Source organism: Pogoniulus pusillus, chromosome 32, assembly GCF_015220805.1.
Source record: "Pogoniulus pusillus isolate bPogPus1 chromosome 32, bPogPus1.pri, whole genome shotgun sequence".
Taxonomy (NCBI): Eukaryota; Metazoa; Chordata; class Aves; order Piciformes; family Lybiidae; genus Pogoniulus; species Pogoniulus pusillus.
Window position 1 is genome coordinate 2,611,681 of NC_087295.1, and position 24,048 is coordinate 2,635,728.

At 50.8% G+C, this 24,048-nt stretch overlaps 1 long non-coding RNA gene across 2 annotated transcripts in view; it reads right to left on the reverse strand.

Moving 5' to 3' along the window:
• Positions 1-4,837: 4,837 nt before the first annotated feature.
• LOC135189430 (uncharacterized) overlaps positions 4,838-24,048 on the reverse strand; it is a 79,780-nt gene continuing 60,569 nt past the window's right edge. Inside the window, exons 2-5 of one of the 2 annotated variants that reach the window (XR_010308075.1) lie at positions 23,544-23,668; positions 17,204-17,312; positions 9,157-9,277; positions 4,838-5,039 (exon numbers count right to left, since the gene is read on the reverse strand). This is a non-coding gene — a long non-coding RNA (uncharacterized LOC135189430). Of the gene's footprint in view, positions 5,040-9,070; positions 9,278-17,203; positions 17,313-23,543; positions 23,669-24,048 lie in introns of those variants that run through there. The other variant, XR_010308074.1, reaches the window with a different exon arrangement.

A 24,048-nucleotide genomic window follows, 5' to 3' on the forward strand; every position in this document is an offset into this window, starting at 1 on the left:
ACCAGACCCTCCCTTTCATTGCTGATTGATCTTTGAGGCAGAGTAGCAGAAGGATGGAGGCAAAGGAAAATCCCCTCCTGCAATGGAGTGGGCAAAGCCCTTACAAACAGGATCACTGTGAGCTGAGCTGAGAGTAGGCACAAACCAGGAGAAACTCAGACCTTGTCCTGAGCTTCTACTACCAAAGCATCCAGAGAGGTCAACATTTGAGCCAGTGTCTCACAAGGGTTTGCTTCTTTTCTGTGATAAATAAACCACAACCTCCCTCTCTGGCTTCTGTTCTCTCTGGTCTGGACACACCAAACGCCCAGGTGAGTATGTTCACATCCTGTGGCTCAGCCCAGACCTGAGCACCAAGTCTGTCTCAGCAGCTCCTCAACAGCGTCTGCTCAAACTGCTTACCAAGCTGAGCTTCTTGACTGCTTTTCTTCTCCCTCCCTCCCACCAGGCTTTGGTTACACAAAGGATTTGGGCAGTTAGTGTATAAAATCTACCTATTTACAACTGCAAGCCAGTCTGGGACACGTAGCAGAGCACATTATTTCCAGTCTGCTGGGGTTTTCAGTCACTTGCAGTCCTGCCCACAGAAGCCTTGCATCAAAGATATGATGCCCTCATAGTGCTATGGACAGAGGAATTGAGTGCACCCTCAGCGAGCCTGCAGATGGCACCAAGCTGTGTGGCACAGTTATCTTGCTAGAGGGAAGGGATCCACCCAGAGGGAGCTGGGCAGGCTGCAGAGCTGTGCCCTCAAAGATTACATCCTGTGATTCTGCCATCCACAACCTCCCTGGAGGTGTTCAGTGACCTGTTCAGCGGCCTGGAGTGACCTGTTTTAGTGGGAGGTGCCCCTGCCTATGGTGGGAGGGTTAAAACTCGCTGAGCTTTGAGGTCTCTTCCTACCTAAAGTGTTCTGTGATTCTAAAACTCAAAATGCAGGCAGGACACAACGAGCTCCTTAGGAAGAAGTTCTTCAGCATAAGGCTGGTGAGAGCCTGGAAGGGGCTGCCCAGGGAGATGGTGGAAGCCTGATCCCTGGAGGTGTTTAAGGCCAGGCTGGCTGAGGCTGTGGCCAGCCTGATCTAGTGTGAGGTGTCCCTGGGCATGGCAGGGGGCTTGGAACTGGCTGATCCTTGTGGTCCCTTCCAGCCCTGACTGATTCTATGATTCTATAATTCTAACTCAACAAATCATAGATTGAAGCAGACATAAAACACCTTCCAGTGGTTTCTGCAGCTGTTTTCCACTCTCTCTGAGGTATACATGAACAAGACAGGCACCACAGAAATGCCTTCTCTCAACTACTCCACATGCAGGTTGTTGGCAGTTTCCTCCAGATTCAGGTGCTTTACACACAATGGAACATAAAGGAACACCAAACCAGAGAGAATTTGCCCCAAGCAGCTGGGACACCTGCTCTGCATCCCTGCACCCCTTCAAGTGACAAAAATCATCCCTGCAGGGCCCTGCTGTTGCCATGAGAATTCACTTGGTGCTTTTTTTTCCAGTCAGATGCAAACAAACCCAAGCCAAACAACAACAGAAGGAGGACAAACAAAGCAAAACCAATTTCGACTGAAAAGAGTAACTTAGTTGCAAGCATTCTGAAGAGAGAAAAGTGATAATATGCCAATACCTCACTGTGAAACCTTCAGCTGTCCTCAGCTCTTTTGCTCAACAGCCAGCCCCCATGAGCCCAAACAAAGAAAATCGTTCACACAACCCTTTTAAAATGAGGCTAAATTAAATTAGCTTCTGATGACATTAAATTGATGCATCTTCTAAAAATGGAAATGAAATGAAATAAAGGGAAGCATAAACTTGACCACAATTGCAGGCAAGCTGGTGGTGGTAAACATGGCTGCCAAAGATGTTTGGGAGTCATATATCTGCAGAGAACTTCAGAGTCAAATCTCTGCCAGAGCAACGAGCTCTGGCCAAGATAAGGCTCACTCAGGAGCCTATCTGCTCAAGAGAGGCATTTAAATATGCAGGTGAGAAAGAGCAGGATCATAGAATCAACCAGGTTGGAAAAGAGCTCCAAGCTCAGACAGTCCAACCTAGCACCCAGCCCTGACCAAGCAACCAGACCATGGCACTAAGTGCCCCAGCCAGGCTTGGCTGCAACACCTCCAGGCACGGCAACTCCACCACCTCCCTGGGCAGCCCATTCCAGTGGTGAATCACAGGAGGAAGAAGAGGAAGAAACAACACTACCACGGTTTGTTTACCTTCCAAAAGTTGACAAGTCTTCTCCAGCCTCCCCAAAAAGCCTCACACAGATTAAAGACATTTCACCTTGGCTTTTCTGGGGGGAAAGGATCTCCTTTTGGTGGATTCACTGTGCCTGGAGGTGTTGAAGCCAAGCCTGGCTGGGGCACTTAGTGCCATGGTCTGGTTGATTGGCCAGGGCTGGGTGCTAGGTTGGGCTGGCTGAGCTTGGAGCTCTCTTCCGACCTGATTGATACTGTGATTCCTGGCAGATAATGCTGTCAGCAGAGAGTGGCAGCTATGAAGAACTGGCTGGAGGGCTGGACCCTGAGAGTGGTGGAGAATGGTGTCACATCCAGTTGGCAGCTGGCACTCGTAGCCAGCAGTGTGCTCAGGTGGCCAAGAAGGCAAATGGCATCCTGGGCTGGCTCAGGAGCAGTGTGGCCAGCAGGACAAGGGAGGTTCTTCTGCCCCTGTGCTCAGCACTGCTCAGGCCACACCTTGAGTCCTGTGTCCAGTTCTGGGCTCCTCAATTCAAGAGAGAAGTTGAGGTGCTGGAAGGTGTCCACAGGAGGGCGCCAAAGCTGGGGAGGGGCCTGGAGCACAGCCCTGTGAGGAGAGGCTGAGGGAGCTGGGGGGGTGCAGCCTGCAGCAGAGGAGGCTCAGGGCAGAGCTCATTGCTGCCTGCAGCTGCCTGCAGGGAGGCTGTAGCCAGGTGGGGTTGGGCTCTGCTGCCAGGCAAGCAGCAACAGAACAAGGGGACACAGTCTCAAGCTGTGCCAGGAGAGGTCTAGGCTGGATGTGAGGAGGAAGTTGTTGGCAGAGAGAGTGATTGGCACTGGAATAGGCTGCCTGAGGATGTGGTGGAGTCCCCATCCCTGGAGGTGTTTAAGAGGAGGCTGCATGAGGCACTTAGTGCCATGGGTTAGTTAATTAGAGGGTGTTAGGTGACAGGTTGGACTCAGTGATCTCAGAGGTCTTTTCCAACCTGGTTAGTTCTGTCATTCCCACATCTGCACACTGCAAATATCCATAATGGATGTTACACCCAACAGCAGGCTTCTGCTTGAAGACACTCTGGCAAACTAAAGGTGTCCCAGGGGAAGCACATCCATCCAAATAAGATTCCTGAGTGTGCAGCCACACCTTTGCCTGCCACCATCCCTACAGCACTCCTGACTAAATTTATTTAGCTGTTATTGCTACATAAGTAGGTCTTGCATTCCACACATAAGTGACCAAACAGTCCCATGCCTCTCGGACCTTGGTGCATTAAGGCACATTTCCTGCCTGGCTGCCATTGCATGTGACAAGACAAAAATAAAACCCCAGGCCCCTTGTAAACTTTAATCACCATATTAACACCCAGGAGAAAAGCTTTGGGCGATCCCAATCTTGCTTTAAGAGGGTTCAGCTCTGGATACTTACAAGATGTTCTGCCCCTGCTGATTGCTGGCTATCCAAAATTAGCTCTCAGAGGAGCCTTTGCCACAGTGTCTGGCAAAGTGGGAGCTGGACCTGTTTTCAAGAGCTTTTGACATTCTCAGGACCTTGGCTCTTCCAGGAATGCAGGACACCACCTTCTGTAGGGAGAAGGCAGGAGAGCTGTTACTAGGGGAGGAAGTCATGGGGCAACCATAATTTTGTTGCTTTCCTGATGTGCTCAGCAGTTTGTCTGCCTTTTGGCCTCAGCTTAGTGGTTTGCAAGGCTAATTAGTTGAGGATCTGTAGTAGATCCAACAGATCTTGGATGCAACAGGCCCAACGTTCAGCAGTTTGTTTGCCTTTTGGTTTCAGCTTAATGGTTTTTAAGGCTAAGTGGCTGAGGATCTGTAGTAGGTCCAACAGATCTTGGACACAACAGGTCCAACACTCAGCAGTTTGTTTGCCTTTTGGACTCAGCTTAACTGTTTTCAAGGCTAATTAGCTGAGGATCTGCAGTAGGTCCAACAGGTCTTGGACACAACAGGTCCAACACTCAGCAGTTTGTTTGCCTTTTGGACTCAGCTTAATGATTTTCAATGCTAAATGGATGAGGATCTGTAGTAGATCCAATAGATCTTGGACACAGTAAATCCAACACTCACCAGTTTGCCTTTTGGCCTCAGCTTAATGATTTGCAAGGCTAATTAGTGGAGGATCTGTAGTAGATCCAACAGATCTTGGACACAACAGGTCCAACACTCAGCAGTTTGTTTGCATTTTGGCTTCAGCTTAATGGTTTGCAAGGCTAACTGGCTGAGGATCTGTAGTAGATCCAAAGCCCATGAACACAACAGGTTCAACTCTCAGCAGTTTGTTTGCCTTCTGGCCTCACCTTAATCATTTTCAAGGCTAATTGGCTGAGGATCAGTAGTAGATCCAATAGATCTTAGACACAACAGGTCCAACACTCACCACTTTGTTTGCCTTTTGGCTTCAGCTTAATGGTTTGCAAGGCTAAAAGGTACAGGCTCTGTAGGAGATCCAAAGCCCATGGACACAACAGGTCCAACACTCACCACTTTGTTTGCCTTTTGGCTTCAGCTTAATGGTTTGCAAGGCTAAAAGGCACAGGCTCTGTAGGAGATCCAAAGCCCATGGACACAACAGGTCCAACACTCACCACTTTTGCCCTCACCTTAATTCTGTAACTCCATGATTCTTGCTGCATTCCCAGTACACCACTGGCCACAAAGGCATATTGCTGGCTCATGATCATCCTATTATCCACCAAAGATTCCCAGGTCCTTGCTTTCCAGCAGGTCAGCTCTTAAGCTGGGGTTACTCCTCCCTTGATGCAGTACTCCCCACTTGCTCTTGTTGATTTTCATCAGGTTGCTTTCTGCCTGTATTCACAGGAAAGGGGGAAAAAAAACCATTTTAATCATTTGTGCTTTCCCAGGAGGAGGAGGGAAAAAAAACCCAACCACTAAAATAAACAATACCTGATGTAAAAACCTTGCTGAAAACCTTAGGTTAAGAAAGCAGCCTCCAAAATAAATTGCCTGCAGAAACAACAGCTCTTCAGTCACAGCAGAGCAGAAAGAAACACCACCTCCCCCCACCCCCCCCCCCAAAAAACAACCCATATGTCTTTCATACACAGCAAAACCTTGTCTCAATTAGCTGAGAGGGTAATTCAAACTCCTGCTAAGGCCAAGGCTTACAGTTGCTAAGCTCTGACAAACCTGTAAAAACAAATTACACTTTGAGCATTGCTTCAAGCTTCTCCTTTTGGCCAAGGGGAGGCTGCAGGAGCTGTTGGGTTTCGTTCTGCTCGGGGGATGTGCTGCTGCAGGTTATTTATTAGCTGTAAGCATTTCTTTTTCAGTGCTTCTGGTGGTAATTTGAGCTGGTAGGATGCTGGAAAGTTTGGGGAGGGGGGTGGGGGGTTTGGGTTGTTTTTTTCTTTCATAAAAATGCCATTTTTTTTCCTTGCCCAAACTTCAGAGATTTCACCATTTGAATCATCATAGAACCATACAATTAAGCAGGTTGGAAGAGGTCTGATGGGTTTGGGTCAGCTCTTGTTTTGGTATTGACAGAACAGTGCTGTTTGTGGGCAGTCTGATGATTGCTGCATGATAGGATCACAGGATGTTAGGGGTTGGAAGGGACCTCCACAGATCATTGACTTCAAACCCCTTGCCAGAGCAAGACCAGAGAATCCAGCACAGGTCACAGAATCACAAGATCAGAGAGTTTCTTAGATTGGAAAAGACCTTCAAGATCACCAAGCCCAATCATTAGTTTCATTAGGCCACACAGGAACACATCCAGACAGGGATGCAAAGGCTCCAGAGAAGGAGGCTCCACAACCTGTCTGGGCAGCCTGTGCCAGGGCTCTGGGACCCTTACAGCAAAGAAGGTTTTCCTCATGCTGAGGTGGAACCTCCTGTGCTGCAGTTTCCATCCCTTGCTCCTTGTCCTGTCCCAGGGAGCAGTGAGCAGAGCCTGTAGTCCCCCACCCCTCAGATAGTTACAAGCATTTTTTAGATCTCCTCTAAGTCTTCAGCAGACCTAAACACTCCAGGACCCTCACCCTTTCCTCATCAGGCAGTGCTGCAGTCCCTTCAGCATCCTTGCAGCCCTCCCTTGGACTCATCCAGTAAATCCCTGTCCCTCCTGAACTGGGGAGCCCAGAACTGGATCCAGTATTCTGTGTGGGACCTCACCAGGGCAGAGTAGAGGGGAAGGAGAACCTCCTTCGATCTGCTGGACACCTCTGAATGCCCTCCAGGACCCCATTGGCCTTCTTGGCCAGCAGGGCACATTGCTGCCCATGCAGAGCTCGGTGCCCACCAGCACTCCCAGGTTATTTTAGATGTTATATCTTGCATACTACATCAGCAAAACACAACCTGAACCTAAACTGAGCAGAACACCAATGCCAAAATCAGGGGATCACAGAAACATTCAGGTTGGCAAAGCCCCTCAGGATCACCAAGTCCAAGCAATATCCCTACTCTACAAGGTGCACCCTAAACCATAGCCCCAAGCACCACATCCAAAAGACTTCTAAACACACCCAGGGTTAGTGACTCCAGCACCTCTCTGGGCAGCTCATTCCAGTGTCTGACCACTCTTGCTGGGAAAGAAAAAGAGCTTTCCTACTATCTAGTCTAAACTTCCCAATGCTTCTCACCTTTCTGCTTTCCCAAGTGAGAAGTCTCAATTCTGGCCAACTGCAGGACAGTTTATTTCATGATTCCTCATTGCTGCCTACAGCTACCTGAAGGGAGGCTGTAGCCAGGTGGGGTTGGGCTCTTCTGCCAGGCAACCATAGAATCATAGAATCAGCCAGGTTGGAAGAGACCTCCAGGCTCATCCAGACTAACCTAGCATCCAGCTCTATTCAATCAACCAGACCAACCCCACCTGGCCACAGCCTCCCTTCAGGTGGTTGTAGACAGCAATGAGGTCACCCCTGAGCCTCCTCTTCTCCAGCACCAGAACAAGGGGACACAGCCTCAAGCTGTGCCAGGGGAGGTCTAGGTTGGATGTTAGGAGGAAGTTGTTGGTAGAGAGAGTGATTGGCATTGGAATGGGCTGCCCAGGGAGGTGGTGGAGTGGCTGTGGCTGGAGGTGTTGAAGCCAAGCCTGGCTGGGGCACTTAGTGCCATGGTCTGGTTGATTGGCCAGGGCTGGGTGCTAGGTTGTGCTGGCTGAGCTTGGAGCTCTCTTCCAACCTGCTTGATTCTATGACTGGAATGGGCTGCCCAGGGAGGTGGTGGAGTCAGAGCCCACTGTGCTTTGTTGCAGGGGTGGAAATGTCCTCACTTGGAGCTGTTAAAACAAAACCAAAACAAGACTCACATCCTCTCACTTCAGGGTTTAAACTTCTCCTGTTTCTTTTCACTCCATACCATATCTACATCTCTCTCTCTATATATATGTATTTTAAACCTTTGTGGTAACCCTTGCTTGGTCTTGGTATATTTTTCCAGATGAAGTTTGCTTTTCATGTGGCCCATTCTCTAAATAAATACCTCCAAAACAGACTTTGCTCTGGTCCAAAAAAGCAAAGCTTTCAGACATGTGCTTCTTATAACTCTTATAAAAATTAATGAAACACTCCTCCTTCACACAGTGGGTCCAGCTCAGCTTTGGGGCAAAAAAAAACCCCTCTCTTGCAAACATCAAGCTGCAAGAAATGAGATTGCTGCTAATGTAAAAAGATTCATTTGAAATGCTTTGCCATTTCCAGGCAGCTCCTTCAGCCTCTGGCACATCCAGTTAGGGCTAAGCCTGCTTGCCTTAGAAATAATAAACCACTTTGCAAATCCACACTGGGACATTCTGTGTTTTGATTGCAGGGGCTGGCTTTGGGTGTAATTGGAAGGACAGAGCTACTTAAACATTGAGATTGTGGAATAGGAAGGCCAAAAATAAAACCAAAACCAAAGGCTTTTGCTTTTCTAGTTGATTGTGTCTCACATTTCCAAACTCCTGACAATTTACTCCCATGGAGGCTGAAGTCTCCACTCAAATGGCTGCAATTATGAGAAGTGATTCTAGACTGCTGCTGGTCCAAGCCTGTGGTCAAGATTTGGAGCAGGCAGTCAGAACTATGCACAGATTCCACTTAGAACAGCCTGTAGCTGCCCAGCCCTTGCCAGCACCAGGTCCAGATTTGGTGCAGGCAGACAGAAGCACACACAGCTTCCACCTAGAAGAGCCTGCAGCTGGCCAGCCCTTGCCAGCATCAGGTCCAGATTTGGTGCAGGCAGTCAGAACCACACACAGCTTCCACCTAGAAGAGCCTGCAGCTGCCCAGCCCCTGCCAGGGCCATGTCAAGGTTTGGTACAGGTAGTCAGAACCACACACAGCTTCCACCTAGAACAGCCTGCAGCTGGCCAGCCCCTGCCAGGGCCATGTCAAGGTTTGGTACAGGTAGTCAGAACCACACACAGCTTCCACCTAGAACAGCCTGCAGCTGCCCAGCCCCTGCCAGGGCCTTGTCAAGGTTTGGTACAGGCAGTCAGAAGCACACACAGCTTCCACCTAGAACAGCCTGCAGCTGGCCAGCCCCTGCCAGGGCCATGTCGAGGTCTGGTACAGGCAGTCAGAAGCACACACAGCTTCCACTCAGAACAGCCTGCAGTTGGCCAGCCCTTGTGGCAGCATCAGGTCCAGGTTTACTGCAGACCACCACCACCTGCTTTCACCTGGATTCATTAAGGAAGACCAAAGTCTTTCAGGTCAGATGGACAAACCCTCCCCAGAGGGAGAGCAAAAGCCCAAGAGTATTTGCCAAGCTGAGGGGTATAAAAATGATATAAGGCTGTAGCATTTTTTACTAGAAGGCACTTTCCCAACCATTACACATCCTTACTAGGAGGGGCATTAAGCCACTTAGAAGCAGTACCCTGCATGAACATTGAGGAGAATTTATTCTTGCTAAATCACTTAGGCCATTTCTCAAATCAATCAAAGCCTTTTGTAATGGGAATCTTCCATACCAAAACTTGTCACAGCTTGTAAAAAGGGATATCCATTTCTCTGCTGGATAGATCACGTCGATGAGGAAATCACTTATCACTGAAGGAGGAGACAGGATTCTTTTTCAGAGTGGCTGGGATTCTGGAGGGGGAGGAGAGGCAGAGGTTATGGTTAATCTTATAAGATTAGGACCACTGTTTGCAACTTATCTTTTGAATGATGGATTATGTTGGCCGATGAAGCAAATCTACTGTGGCTTTCATCGGCTTCTCTCTTAGTACTAGCAGCAGCAAAGATGAAACTCTCCATTTGTGTAAGGAAAAGAGGCAAAAACCAAACAAAAATCACCAAATCAAACTAGTTCACATATATTTCCCCCCCTATCATCTTTATTTGCTTTTATATATATTTTTTTTTTCCTCTAAAGGGCTGGCAATGGCCAAGGATGAAGGTTGTGCCTGAAGGGAGGCTGTAGCCAGGTGGGGTTGGGCTCTGCTGCCAGGCAGTCAGCAACAGAACAAGGGGACAGTCTCAAGCTGTGCCAGGGGAGGTATAGGATAGATGTTATGAGGAAGTTGTTGTCAGAGAGAGTGATTGGCATTGGAATGGGCTGCCCAGGGAGGTGGTGGAGTCTCTGTGGCTGGAGGTGTTGAAGCCAAGCCTGGCTGGGGCACTTAGTGCCATGGTCTGGTTGACTGCCACCTCCCTGGGCAGCCCATTCCAATGCCAATCACTCTGACAACAACTTCCTCCTAACATCCAGCCTAGACCTCCCCTGGCACATCTTGAGGCTGTGTCCCCTTGTTCTGGTGCTGCTTGCCTGGCAGCAGAGCCCAACCCCACCTGGCTACAGCCTCCCTTCAGGTAGCTGCAGCCAGCAATGAGCTCTGCCCTGAGCCTCCTCTGCTGCAGGCTGCACACCCCCAGCTCCCTCAGCCTCTCCTCACAGGGCTGTGCTCCAGGCCCCTCCCCAGCCTTGCTGCCCTTCTCTCAACACCTTCCAGCACCTCAACATCTCTTTTGCACTGAGGAGCCCAGCACTGCTCCCTGGTGCACACCACCAGTGCCAGCTGCCAGCTGGATGTGGCTCCATTCACCATCACTCTCTGGGCCCAGCCCTCCAGCCAGTTCTGGACTCATATCAGAGTGAATGTGCCCAAGCCACCAGCTGCCAGCTGTGCCAGGAGCTGCCTGTGGCAGACAGTGTCCAAGGATTTGCTGCAGTCCAGGCAGACTCCATCCACAGCCTGCCCCACGGTCACCAGGCAGGGAGCCTGATCATAAAAGGGTAACCTGATCATAAAATGATTCTGAGAGTCCAAACAGTCCATGCAAGAGGTACACCACAGGCTTAGACTTCTACAGTTCATTCCCAGTCTTATTTTAAGGGATTTTGGATTTGTCCTGTTCTTTCTGACTGTGTTCCTGAAGTTTACTTCAGTTTCAATTCAACAGGAGCACACCTGAAGTGCTTTGGTGGCTGGCTCCAGGATTCTGATGCAGCTCTCCCTCCAAGGCAAACACTGCAGCTGCTCAGCCATGCTAAGGGGGTGAGAGGGACCTTCAGGCTGAATGAAGTGGTAGGTGTAGAGGCCTGGATGGCTGGGAGAAGGCTCACTCACATCTGGCAGTTACTATTTTTCCTCCCCCAAGAATCACGAGCACAAGGAGGTCAGGCATTTTTGCACAGCTCCCCACTGACCCTTGAGTTCATGTCAGCAGACCCAACCTTGTTGTCCTGGCAAGGATTCCCACATAGAAGAGCATTCTAACAATGGGATCTTTCTTTTCACAGCTTCCCTCTCCCTCTGCCCTTGTCCCTTGCTGCCTCCCTCTCCTACACTGGAGATAGAACACTTGGAGGCAGCGAGGATGAGATCACTGCTCTGCAAGGAGTGACAAGAACACTGGCCTCACATTTTGGGGCTCTGCATGGCCTTTTCCCAGGGAGCAGATCTGATGTTATTTCCCTGCCCACAAGAGCAGAGAGACAGCAGAACTTCGGAGACTGCGCTCGGCTAAGGCTGCAGATAAGGCAGAGAGACAGGAGCCCTGGAAGCCTGACTGTCTAGCAGGGAGCTCTGCTGCCTCGGCTTTCATGCATTGACTCCCATCACACGTGCTTACAAACGCTAAGTAGCAAGGCTTAGGGCCGTGCTGGGGAAAGGAGCAGTTCTAAGTTAGGCTGAGCATGCTGGATGGGTCCTCCTCATCCTTCCACTCAGTGGCAGGCGATAGCTCTGCCAGCTTGGACAAGGCTTTTAGACCTGCAGGATGCTAGAGAAACAAGTCCAAGCCAGTCATCCCGTGGCACTGGGACTCCCAGCTTCCCAGAGCTGTTAGGAAGCCCCAACTCCAGCTTACTCCTTGCATAGGCTTGCCAGAGCTTTCCACTCCCCAGCACAGGGCTTCTGAGCACTCGACAGCAGGCAGCCTGACCTGCCTGTGCGCTCACGGAGGGCAGGGCAGAGCCCAAAGTGCTCAGGTGGCTCTTGGCTCTGGGCTACAGCTCATCCTTCAGCAGAGGTGCTGAGTCTGTGCCCCCAGTTCCATCCCCCTACATTCACCCCCCCCTCCTCCAGCCCCAGTTTTCACCAGAGCTGCAGGAATTTCCTGCACTGACCGGCTGGACTCAGATGTGTTTTTGCAAGTGTGTGCTCTTTGTTTTCACTGAAATGGAAGAAAAACAAACCAGCAGAAGGAAATTCAATAAAAATTACATTTGATAGACCCAGGAAATTTTCTTCTTTCTTCTTTTTTTCCCCTTCCTGATTTTAAAGACTACCATTTAAAAGTCCAGATTCAGACATTCCCTTCACCGTCCCACTCGGATGGAAAGTTCCAACCCAAATCACCCAGGACCTCATATCTCTGGAGTTCTTACTTGTTTTTATGCTTGATTGGAATCACAACAAGAAGTTTGTCAGGGATTTTCTCTGCCAATATACCATAGAATCATGGAATGGTTTAGGTTGGAATGGACCTCAAAGTTCATCCTGTTCCGACCCTCTCGCCATAGGCAGAGACATAGAACAGGTCACTCAAGGACTCATCCAGCCTGGTCCTGAACACATCCAGGGAGGTTGTGGGTGACTGAAGCACAGAATGGGATCAAAGACCACAACCACCTTTTGCACAAGCATCAGAGCAAGCCAGCAACATTCTAACAAGCATGGGCTGTGGGCAAAGAATTCCATTCTCCACACAGAACCCTTCCACTTTGATGTGTTTTGAGGAAGAGGAGGCTGAGGGCAGACCTCATTGCTGCCTGCAGCTACCTGAAGGGTCTCTGTGCAGAGGCTGCTGCTGGGCTCTGCTCACAGCTAACTGGAGACAGAAGAAGGGGGAATGGCCTCAAGCTGAGGCTGGGGAGGTTTAGATTGGATATCAGGAAAAAGTTTTTCCTGGACAGAGTGGTCAGGGACTGGAATGAGCTGCCCAGGGAGGTGCTGGAGTCACCCACCCTGGCTGTGTTTAAGGGTGGTTTGGATGTGGTGCTTGGGGCTATGGTTTAAGGTGAATCTTGTAGAGTAGGGTTCTAGGTTGGACTTGGTGCTCCTGAGGGGCTTTGGTGACCTGCATGTTGCTGTGATTCCTGTGTGATGCTTTATTTCACCCAACCTGGATGTCTCTATGATCCCTGTGTGATGTTTTATTTCATCCTGGATGTCTCTATGATCCCTGTGTGATGCTTTATTTCACCCAACCTGGATGTCTCTATGATCCCTGTGTGATGCTTTATTTCACCCAACCTGGATGTCTCTATGATCCCTGTGTGATGCTTTATTTCACCCAACCTGGATGTCTCTATGATTCCTGTGTGATGCTTTATTTCACCCAACCTGGATGTCTCTATGATCCTTGTGTGATGCTTTATTTCATCCTGGATGTCTCTATGATTCCTGTGTGATGCTTTATTTCATCCTGGATGTCTCTATGATCCCTGTGTGATGCTTTATTTCACCCTGGATGTCTCTATGATTCCTGTGTGATGCTTTATTTCATCCTGGATGTCTCTATGATTCCTGTGTGATGCTTTATTTCACCCTGGATGTCTCTATGATCCCTGTGTGATGCTTTATTGCACCCAAGCTGGATGTCTCTATGATTGCTGTGTGATGCTTTATTTCACCCTGGATGTCTCTATGATCCCTGTGTGATGCTTTATTTCATCCTGGGTGTCTCTATGATCCCTGTGTGATGCTTTATTTCACCCAACCTGGATGTCTCTATGATCCCTGTGTGATGCTTTATTTCACCCAACTTGGATGTCTCTATGATCCCTGTGTGATGCTTTATTTCACCCTGGATGTCTCTATGATTCCTGTGTGATGCTTTATTTCATCCTGGATGTCTCTATGATTCCTGTGTGATGCTTTATTTCATCCTGGATGTCTCTATGATTCCTGTGTGATGCTTTATTTCACCCTGGATGTCTCTATGATTCCTGTGTGATGCTTTATTTCATCCTGGATGTCTCTATGATCCCTGTGTGATGCTTTATTTCACCCAACCTGGATGTCTCTATGATCCCTGTGTGATGCTTTATTTCATCCTGGATGTCTCTATGATCCCTGTGTGATGCTTTATTCTTCCCCCACCCTGAAGACTTTTGCATCAAACAACAAATGACTACAACCTCTCCTCCTCACCTTAAGCTGCCCATTCCAAGCTGAGCTGCTTGGCCTGGCAGAGAGTGTGACTCTGGCTGCAAGCTGTAGTAAAGGGCTGTGTGATGTAACAGTTCCTCACAGTGCCTTTCCCCTGCTGGTTGGGTGTCTTGGGATATTTGCTCACTCTGCTTAATTGCAGGTTTAACAGAAATCTATTGCAGTCATTATGCCATTACATTACAAGAGCATAAAGAGCAGAATAGAGCAAATCAGATAAAACTGAGTGAGACAGAGCTGTCTGCATGGGAATGTTAGGAGCAGTGTCTCTCACCCTGGCAGGCCACAAAGATAATTTCCTGACTACTAAGTAGCAGTTGGGTTTTGAAGGGAAAAAAGAAATCTATTAGGGCTATGTCTCCCCACTCAGGGGAAATGTCTATCAGCAAAACTGATTAGAGATAAGAGTAAGCAGATGTCAAAACACAAGACCACCAAAGAACTCAGGTCCTGAAGTGAATGAATGGGGGGAGATCCAGGAGGTAGGAAAAGTAGGGTAAGTTGTTGTGTTGTGACCAGAGTCCAATCCTGATCTCTTTTCAGATCCAAGGACAGTTTAGCTAGGAAAAAACAATCAAAGGGATGGTAAAATTGGACTCTGCATCTTAGGCAAGAGGAAAAGGCAGTTTGCTGCAATCCCTTCTTCTGGGTGAGTTTGCTTTGTGTGCTTCTTTGTGTTGGGGTTGGTTGGTTGGTTGTAAAGTGCTTCTTGAATCTAATGATTAGAGGCTAATTAAAAGTATCCCTGGAGATATTCAAGGTGAGGCTCAACAGGGCTCTGGGCAACCTGATCTCATTGCTGGCTACAACTACCTGAAGGGAGAGTGTAGCCAGGTGGGGTTGGGCTCTGCTGCCAGGCACCCAGCAACAGAACAAGGGGACACAGCCCCAAGGTGTGTTAGGGGAGGTCTGAATCTACCCATTTACAGCCTTGTTCCATTCCCCCCAGTCCTATCACTACCTCACAGCCTACAAAGTCCCTCCCCAGCTTTCTTGTAGCCCCCTTCAGATACTGGCAGGCCACAAGAAGGTCAGCTTGGAGCTCCTCTCCAGACAGAACAGCTCCAACTCTCTCCTAACAGGAGAGGTGTTCCAGCCCTCCAATCTGGAGTCAAAGCACCTCTTTTCTGCTCAGCCCAGCACCACCTCATTCCACCCTTTCCAAGAGTGGGATGGAGGAGTGCCCATGGAGGCTCTAAGCACCTGCCCTCTTGCAGGCAGCCTGGCCGTGGCCTGCTGGCTCTGCACTTCCAGTGGCTGTGGAGCGAAACTGATGTGCTCCAGCACCTTCCTCTCCTCCTCTGCACCAGAGCCTGTTGCTCACTGACATCCAGCTCCACACAGCCTCTCTTGTCCAGCTCCTCCCCCCCACACCTCCTTTATTTTGTCAAATCGACCTGGCCTTTGTATTGCTAATTAGATTATCTCTGCCTCGGGGACCTAGAGAGCAGCCCCAGTGGAGCTCAGCCTGGAAAGATAAGGTATAATCCCTACTACCTTGGGGGCAGCCATTGGGCATGGAGAGCAACTAATTCTTTCAGTTCGACAGGAGCAGTGTGACATCTTCATACTGATCTCTCCCCCTCCTGAGATGTGAGCCCCTGCATTCCTCCATCAGGCTCTCTTGCCACGGCTGCAAGGCTCCATTTGTTAAGAGGCAATACCATGTGTGCAGGCACCCACCTCAGCCTTTGGAACTCCCAGCTGAGAAGGGGTTTGGTGGGCAGGGGGAGAGAGTCTGGGGGCAGAGAGGCTGAGAGCAGCCAGGCAGAGAGGGAGCTGGGGGTGTTGGGAGAGAGGAGCTGAAGATGAGGCAGCAGTGCCCAGGTGGGCAGCAGAGCCAATGGCATCCTGGGCTGGCTCCTATCAGAGCTGTTTCATTCCCTTCAGCATCTTTGTAGCTCTGTGCTGGACTCTCCCAAGCAGTGAACAGAGATCACCTGCAGCTAACAGCAAAAAAGGGGAACACAGCAAGGGGCTGACCCTCACTTCAGAAATCAAAAGGCTTTAAAAGGTAATCAATAAACCAACTGGCACAGGCAAAGACCCCTTTCTCATGATGCTCCTTCCAAGGATAGCTCTGCATAACTGGATTCCAGGGTATTCATTTCTACTGGTTTAGAGGACTTTTGCTCCTGGAGCACCAGAGAATTTCTTAGGTTTAGGTGACCTACATGGAGAGGGACTTTTCCTAAGGGTGTCTAGTAACAGGACAAGAGGGAATGGTTTGAAGCTGAGGGAGGGTAGGTTTAGACTGGATCTTAGGAGGAAATTCTTCAGTAGCAGGGTGGTGAGACTCTGGAACAGGCTGCCCAGGGAGTTTGTGGCTGCCTCCTCCCTGGAGGGTGTTGAAGGCCAGGTTGGATGAGCAGCTGAGTCTAGCTGAGAGGTGTCCCTGCCCATGGTGGGGAGGTTGGAGAGGATGAGCTCTGAAGTGCCCTCCAACCCAAGCCATTTTGTGATTACCTTCCTAGAAAGAGCTGTCAGTTGACAGCCTACATTTGCAGGCTTTGGGGGGTTTTGGTACCAAATTACACTCCCATCATGACTCTTCAAGTGCAGGTCTGGGTGACCTACTTAGTTCTCTGCTCTAGGTCAAACTTGTGTTAGAACCAAAGAGGAAAGAACTAATTCCCCAAGCAAAGGAAGAAGGAAACATTCCTGCAGCTCCACCATCAAAGCAGCTCTCCTGACAGCCTGTAGAGCCTGGCACCTGTTAATACCATCCACAGAGCTGAACATGTTTCACTGCCAGACAGGAAACTTTATTCATAGCACTGGGATCATGTCCCTCTCTCCCAAAAAGTGTCATAGGATCTCTCACTTCCTCCTGGACAGTCAACAGAGCCAGAAAAAATAGGACCTGGGTCCAGTGTCTCAGCTGAAAGCAGCCCTCCAGCAGTGCAGGGCTTCCTGCAGAGCCTCTACAGCTCTGCCAGCACCAAAGACAAATACACGTTGTGGTTTGAGGACTCTTTTGTTTGAGGGCTCCCTCTGCCCCAGCTACATCTTCTCCCCTTCCTGCCAGCCTTTCCACTCCTACTTCCCAACTGTACCTGACCTTTTCCAGCTAATTTCTGGCCTTTCCCCTTCCCCCCACCCCCAGGAGTGCAAGGATCAACAGCACCTCAATTCTGTTCAGCATGTGACTAACACATGGACCCCTGAGAACAGGAAAATAAAACATCTATAGCTGTATAAATCACAGACATTTGTACTTGTGTGATGCTGAAGGGGGATAAATCAAGAAAGCACTTCAAGTCCACCAACATGATTCACAGATATCCACAAAAGGCAACTTCATCAACCAGCAGAATGCCTTCCAAGAGCAATTTTGGGTTGCATTCTCAATGGAGAAGCAAAAAAAGTCTTGCAGAAGAGGTTTAAAAGTACCTACTTTGTTTAGCTCTTCTAGTGAGAGGCGTGGTAGGGATATGATCCTGAGGGATGGGAGGTCTCCCTGCTTCTGTGGCAGTGCTCAGGAGTGTGGGCAGCTCAGCAGCAGCCTGGAGAAATAAAGGGTCAGACACACAGAGCAAAATCAGGGCTTGAGACCCAGAGGGTTTTCAAAAAGAGCAGCTGGATGCAACAGTATTTGACTCTCTGAATGTTTGAGGTGGCAGAGGCACAGAACAAGAGGACACAGCCTCAAACTGCACCAACCAACTGAAGGGAGGTTGCAGCCAGGTGGGGTTGGGGTCTTCTGCCAGGCACCCAGGGACAGAACAAGAGGACACAGCCTCAAACTGCACCAACTACCTGAAGGGAGGTTGCAGCCAGGTGGGGCTGGGCTCTTCTGCCAGGCACCCAGGGACAGGGACACAGCCTCAAACTGCACCAATTACCTGGAGGTTGCAGCCAGGTGAGGTTGGGCTCTTCTGCCAGGCATCCAGGGACAGAACAAGGGGACACAGCCTCAAGCTGTGCCAGGACAGGTTCAGGCTGGACATTAGAATGAAATTCTTCAAAGCAAGAGTGATTGGCATTGGAATGAGCTGCCCAGGGAGGTGGAGTCCCCATCCCTGGAGGTATTTAAGAGGAGGCTGGATGAGGCACTTAGTGCCATGGGTTAGTTAATTAATTAGAAGGGTTAGTTGGACTCAATGATCCTGGAGGTCTCTTCCAACATGGCTGATTCTGTGATTCTGTGACTGTTCAACATGATCTAGTCCAACCTCACTGCACTGAGCAGGGACATCTTCAACTAGAGCAAGTGGCTCAGAGACCTGTCAGCTGCCATGGGGTTTCTACCACCCTCAGAATAAAAACAATCTCTTCCTTCTCTCAGGTGTGAATCTGCTCTTTGATCAGATGGACCATCACCCCTTGTCCTGTTGCAACAGGCTCCCCTAAAATCACAGGATGATGACAGAATTAACCAGGTTGGAAAAGACCTCTGAGACCATCGAGTCCAACCTATCACCTAACACCTTCTAATAGAATCATTGAATGGTTTAGGTTGGAAAGGACCTCAAAGCTCAGCCAGTTCAAACCCTCTCACCATAGGCAGGGACACCTCCCACTAGAACAGGTTGCTCAAGGCCTCATCCAACCTGGTCCTGAACACCTCCAGGGAGGTTGGGGATGACAGCAGCACAGAAGGTGATCTTTAATCACCTTCTGTGCTGCTGTCATCCCCAACCTCCCTGGGCAACCTGTGCCAGTGTCTCACCACCCTCACTGCAAACAACTTCTTCCTAACAGCCACTTTCAATCTCCTCTCTGCCAGTTCAAACCCATTCCTCCTCATCCTGTCATCACAAGACCTTGTCAATAGTCCCTCCCAGCCCTCCTGGAGCCCCCTTCAGATACTGCAAGGCCACTCCAAGGTCTCCTCAAAGCCTTCTCTTCTCCAGGCTGCAGAGCCCCAACTCTCTCAGCCTGTCCTCACAGCAGAGCTGCTGCAGCCCTCTGAGCACCTTGGTGGCCTCCTCTGGACTGGCTCCAACACTTCCATGTCCTGCTTGAGTTGGGGAACCTTTACAGTGCCCTCCACAGGGCCGCACGCATCCATCCAAAGTTTGCTTGTCAGAAGCTCAGCTCCCTACCACAGTGCCTAGTGCCAGGCAAAGGTCCCTGAAGAGCTGCAGAGGAAGACAGCTTCCCTTGATGCCTGCCAAGTCTGTGGTCCCAGCACAGTTCTGCCAGCTTGGGGAAACCTGAGGAAATACCTCCCAGCACATTCTTCAGCATCGCCTTTCGCCCTCATAGGTTTGCACCTACTGTGGCCCAGCGCCAAGTGGCTGTCTGGGGTGGGGGTGGGGGGAGGGGGGAGAGCTGCACTGCACATTTTGTGGGCTTGTGAGCCTTAATGCTTTCCTTTTGCTTTAACACAAGCCAGTTTTTCTGCACCATACCTCAGCAGTGGAGCTGAGCCCAGGAATTAGGACCCCACACGTCTCTGCTACCTGCAGGCTCAACAAAGCCTCAACAGAAGCTGAATGAAGTGTCTTCAACAACCAAAACCAAGGCTCAAAGCCCTGCCAGCTGCTGGATGGGTGGGCAGAGGCCAAGGGGATGAGACTGAACAGGGCTAAGTGCAGGGTTCTGCACTCCGGACACAACAAGCCCAATAGGCTGGGACCAGAGTGGCTGAGAGCAGATAGGCAGAGAGGGAGCTGGGGGTGCTGGGAGAGAGGAGCTGAAGATGAGGCAGCAGTGCCCAGGTGGGCAGCAGAGCCAGTGGCATCCTGGGCTGGCTCAGGAGCAGTGTGGGCAGCAGGACAAGGGAGGTTCTTCTGCCCCTGTGCTCAGCACTGCTCAGGCCACCCCTTGAGTGCTGTGTCCAGTTCTGGGCTCCTCAATTGCAGAGAGATGTTGAGGTGCTGGAAGGTGTTTGGAGAAGGGCAGCAAGGCTGGGGAGGAGGCCTGTGAGGAGAGGCTGAGGGAGCTGGGGGTGTGCAGCCTGCAGAAGAGGAGGCTCAGGGCAGAGCTCATTGCTGGCTACAACTACCTGCAGGGAGGCTGTAGCCAGGTGGGTTTGGGCTCTGCTGCCAGGCACCTAGTGACAGAACAAGGGGACACAATCTCAAGTTGTGCCAGGGCAGGTCTAGGCTGGATGTTAGGAGGAAGTTGTTGGCAGAGAGAGTGATTGGCATTGGAATGGGCTGCCCAGGGAGGTGGTGGAGTGGCTGTGGCTGGAGGTGTTGAAGCCAAGCCTGGCTGGGGCACTCAGTGCCATGGTCTGGTTGGTTGGGCAGGGCTGGGTGCTAGGTTGTGCTGGCTGAGCTTGGAGGTCACTTCTAATCTGGTTGATTGTTTGATTCCATGAGGGTTAGGTAGAAGAGCCAATTTCACACCATGTGGGGAAAGGGACACATGCAGCCCACTTCATGGAGGGCTCCAGGGCTTATCTCTCCTGCTGGGAGGAAGGTCTGGGACATGTTCAGCGCATCCGCCCGGTGGCAGAGGAGTGAGATTGCCCAGGGGCAGCTGCTATCAAGCCCAACACATTCAGCAAATTCCTTGGCTCTTGTCACCTCTACCCAGCGGCTTTTCCTGGTCTTCACAGCCCAGCCATGCACAGGAGACCTTACTGTGGCCTTTTGCTACTTAAAAGGGAGGCTACAAAAAAAAAGATAGAGACGATCTTGTTCCCACCCTCTGCTGCAGCAGGAGAAGGGGAGATGGCTCTCAACTGAAAGAGGGCAGAGATTTAGACTAGAAGGAAGGAAGACCTTTTTTGTTATGCTGAGGATGGTGAAACACTGGCCCAGGTTGCCCAGAGGGGTGGTAGAAGCCCCATCCCTGGAAACAATCCAGGTCAGAATGGGCAAGGCTCTGAGCAGCCTGATCGAATCGAAGACATCCCTGCTGACTGCAGGGGCAGTGGATGGGAAGACTTCTAAAGGTCCCTTGCACCTCAAATCAATCTCTGAGTCTGTGACCACAGAAAGAGGGGGAGCACAGGCAGAGCTGGCCAGCACCATGACTTTCCCCAGGCTGACAGCCTGGGAGGTATCTCTCTGCTGGGGACCATCACTCAGACTCACACAGCAGAGAAGATGCTGGCTCGCATTTAACACATTTCAGCTCACTTTTCTCTCTCCTCCTTTCATGGGGACTACCTGATCTTGGAGAAACAAATGCACACCCAAAATGCTGCTAGAACAGGGAAAAATACCACACCAAGGTTCAGAGGCAGGCACAAGCTTAGGGGCACCCTAAAATGCTGCTAGAACAAGGAAAAATACTAGAATAAGGCACAACCTGAGACTGTGTCCCCTCGTTCTGTTGCTGGGTGCCTGGCAACAGAGACCAACCCCACCTGGCTACAGCCTCCCTGCAGGTAGTTGTAGCCAGCAATGAGCTCTTCCCTGAGCCTCCTCTGCTGCAGGCTGCACACCCCCAGCTCCCTCAGCCTCTCCTCACAGGGCTCTGCTCCAGGTCCCTCCCCAGCCTTGCTGCCCTTCTCTGGACACCTTCCAGCCTGACCAGGTCCCTCTGCAGGGCTCTCCTACACTCCAACAGCTCCACAGCTGCTCCTAGCTTGGTGTCATCTGCAAAATCACTGATGCTGGACTCAATTCCCTGCTGCAGATCATCATTGGACAGTGGAATGAGCTGCCCAGGGAGGTGGTGGAGTCGCTGTCCCTGGAGCTGCTCAAGGCAAGACTGGACGTGGCACTTGGTGCCATGGTCTGGCCTTGAGCTCCGTGGTAAAAGGTTGGACTTGATGATCTGTGAGGTCTCTTCCAACCCTGATGATACTGTGATACCGTGATCAACAAAGCTATTGAGCAGGACTGTGCCCAGCAGTCCCTGGGGGATCCACTGGGGGGCAGCACTGGGGTCAGCTGCCAGCTGGATGTGGCTCCATTCACCACCACTCTCTGGGCTCTGCCCTCCAGCCAGTTCTGGACCTACATCAGAGTGAATCTGCCCAAGCCACCAGCTGCCAGCTGTGCCAGGAGCTGCTCGTAGCACACACTGTCAAGGGCTTTGCTGCAGTCCAGGCAGACTCCATCCACAGCCTGCCCCACAGTCACCAGGCAGGGAGCCTGATCATAATGAACTCATGAACAACTGCTGCCTGGAGTTGTCTTCTCCCATATTTGAAGCTGCTACTTCAAACTCTGCAGGTCTCAGAGCTACCCCTGTGCATGCATAGGTCTAACACCCACAGCACAGAGTTTTCAGCCCTGCTCAGGAGGAACAAGGCCCATCTGATGGGAATTTTCAGCCAACACCATGCACCCAGCCTCAGACAACTGCCATGGAAACTTCATCCTGAAGTTTTGTAAAGCAGATGAAAATGAAAATTTGTGGTGAAAAAAAAAACCCAACAACTAAAACCAAATCCCAAGCTAGGGAGCTTAAATAGCAGCCTGCTGCTTGGTGGTTAGCCCCTTGGCAAAGGCAAGGCAAAAGGCTGCCAGCTCTTCAGCCTTGTGCACAGAAACCTGAGTATCTGAGGATAACAACCTGATTAAATGAATATTAATTAACTTTTCCAGTCAAAATGATTCCAGAAAAAACTACCCTGCTTAACTGCCCTGTATAAGCTCTGAGCTATCAGATTGCTCCCCCCTCTGAAGGGCCTGGGGTTCCTTAGCCTGCAGGAGAGCAAGAAGGATGAGGATGAGGCACTTAGTGCCTTTCAGGTAGTTGTAGAGAGCAATAAGGTCTGCTCTGAGCCTCCTCTTCTCCAGGCTGAACAGCCCCAAGAGGTCCCAAGCTACCCCAGGAGAGTCATAAGAAAGGTAAGCAACCCTGTTGGGGTAGGCTGGAACCTCTGGAGTGAGGCACTGCATTCGCTCAGGCAGAGAAGGGATTTGGAACTTCCAAGCTCATCCAGCCCAACCTAGCACCCAGCCCTGGCCAAGCAACCAGACCATGGCACTAAGTGCCCCAGCCAGGCTTGGACTCAACACCTCCAGCCACAGCCACTCCAACACCTCCCTGGGCAGCCCATTCCAATGCCAATCACTGTCTCTGACAACAACTTCCTCCTAAAATCCAGCCTAGACCTCCCCTGGCACAGCTTCAGACTCTGTCCCTTTGTTGGCAGGCACTGCTGATTGCCTGGCAGCAGAGCCCAACCCCACCTGGCTACAGCCTCCCTGCAGGCAGCTGCAGACAGCAATGAGCTCTGCCCTGAGCCTCCTCTGCTGCAGGCTGCACACCCCCAGCTCCCTCAGCCTCTCCTCACAGGGCTCTGCTCCAGGCCCCTCCCCAGCCTTGCTGCCCTTCTCCAAACACCTTCCAGCACCTCAACATCTCTCTGCAATTCAGGAGCCCAGAATTGGACACAGCACTCAAGGGGTGGCCTGAGCAGTGCTGAGCACAGGGGCAGAAGAACCTCACTTGCCCTGCTGCCCACACTGCTCCTGAGCCAGCCCAGGATGCCATTGGCTCTGCTGCCCACCTGGGCACTGCTGCCTCATCTTCAGCTCCTCTCTCCCAGCACCCCCAGTTCCCTTTCTGCCTGGCTGCTCTCAGCCACTCTGTCCCCAGCCTGTAGTGCTGCTTGGGGTTGTTGTGGCCAAAGTGTAGAAAAGGCCAAGTGCAGGGTTCCAATCCCCCATGCAGTCAGCAGGGACCTCCACTAGATCAGGCTGTCCAGAGCCCTGCTGAACCTCACCTTGAATATCTCCAGGGATGGAGCCTCAACCACCTACTCTGGGCAACCTGTTCCAGTGTTCTACCATCCTTTTCCTACCTTGCAAAATCTGAATGTTTGGCCAGAAATAGCTACTCCCCTAGAAGAAATCCAGAGGATCACAAGAAAGACTCACCAAAGTTTGGAGGCCCTGTGAAAGGAGGCTCTGCAGTTTGCAGGTGTGGTTGTTTCATCAAGCTGGATAAGCCAGGAGCTGCTCCTCTTGGGAGGTGGTGCTGAGGGAGTTCAAGAGCATCCGTGCTGTGGAAAGAGGAAGCTCTGAGTTCAAAGGCAACATTGGCTTGAAACTAAAAGAGAGCAGATTCAAAGCAGAGAGAAGGAAGAAATCTTTTACCCTGAGGGTGGTGAAACACTGTCACAGGTGGCCCAGAGAGGTGGTAGAAGCCCTGGCACTGGAAACATTCAAGGTCTGGGCAATCTGATCTAGTTGAAGACATCCCTGCTCGCTGCAGGGGAGCTGGGCTGGATCACTTTTAGAGATCCCTTGCAGATCAAACCATTCTGTGATTCTAAAAGTCCATTCCTTAGAATGGGAGCCTTGCATGCATTTCAGATAGTGCATGGACCTCCTCCAAGCTCTTGGGTCAGAATGGTCAGTGATGAACTCATTCCCAGAGACC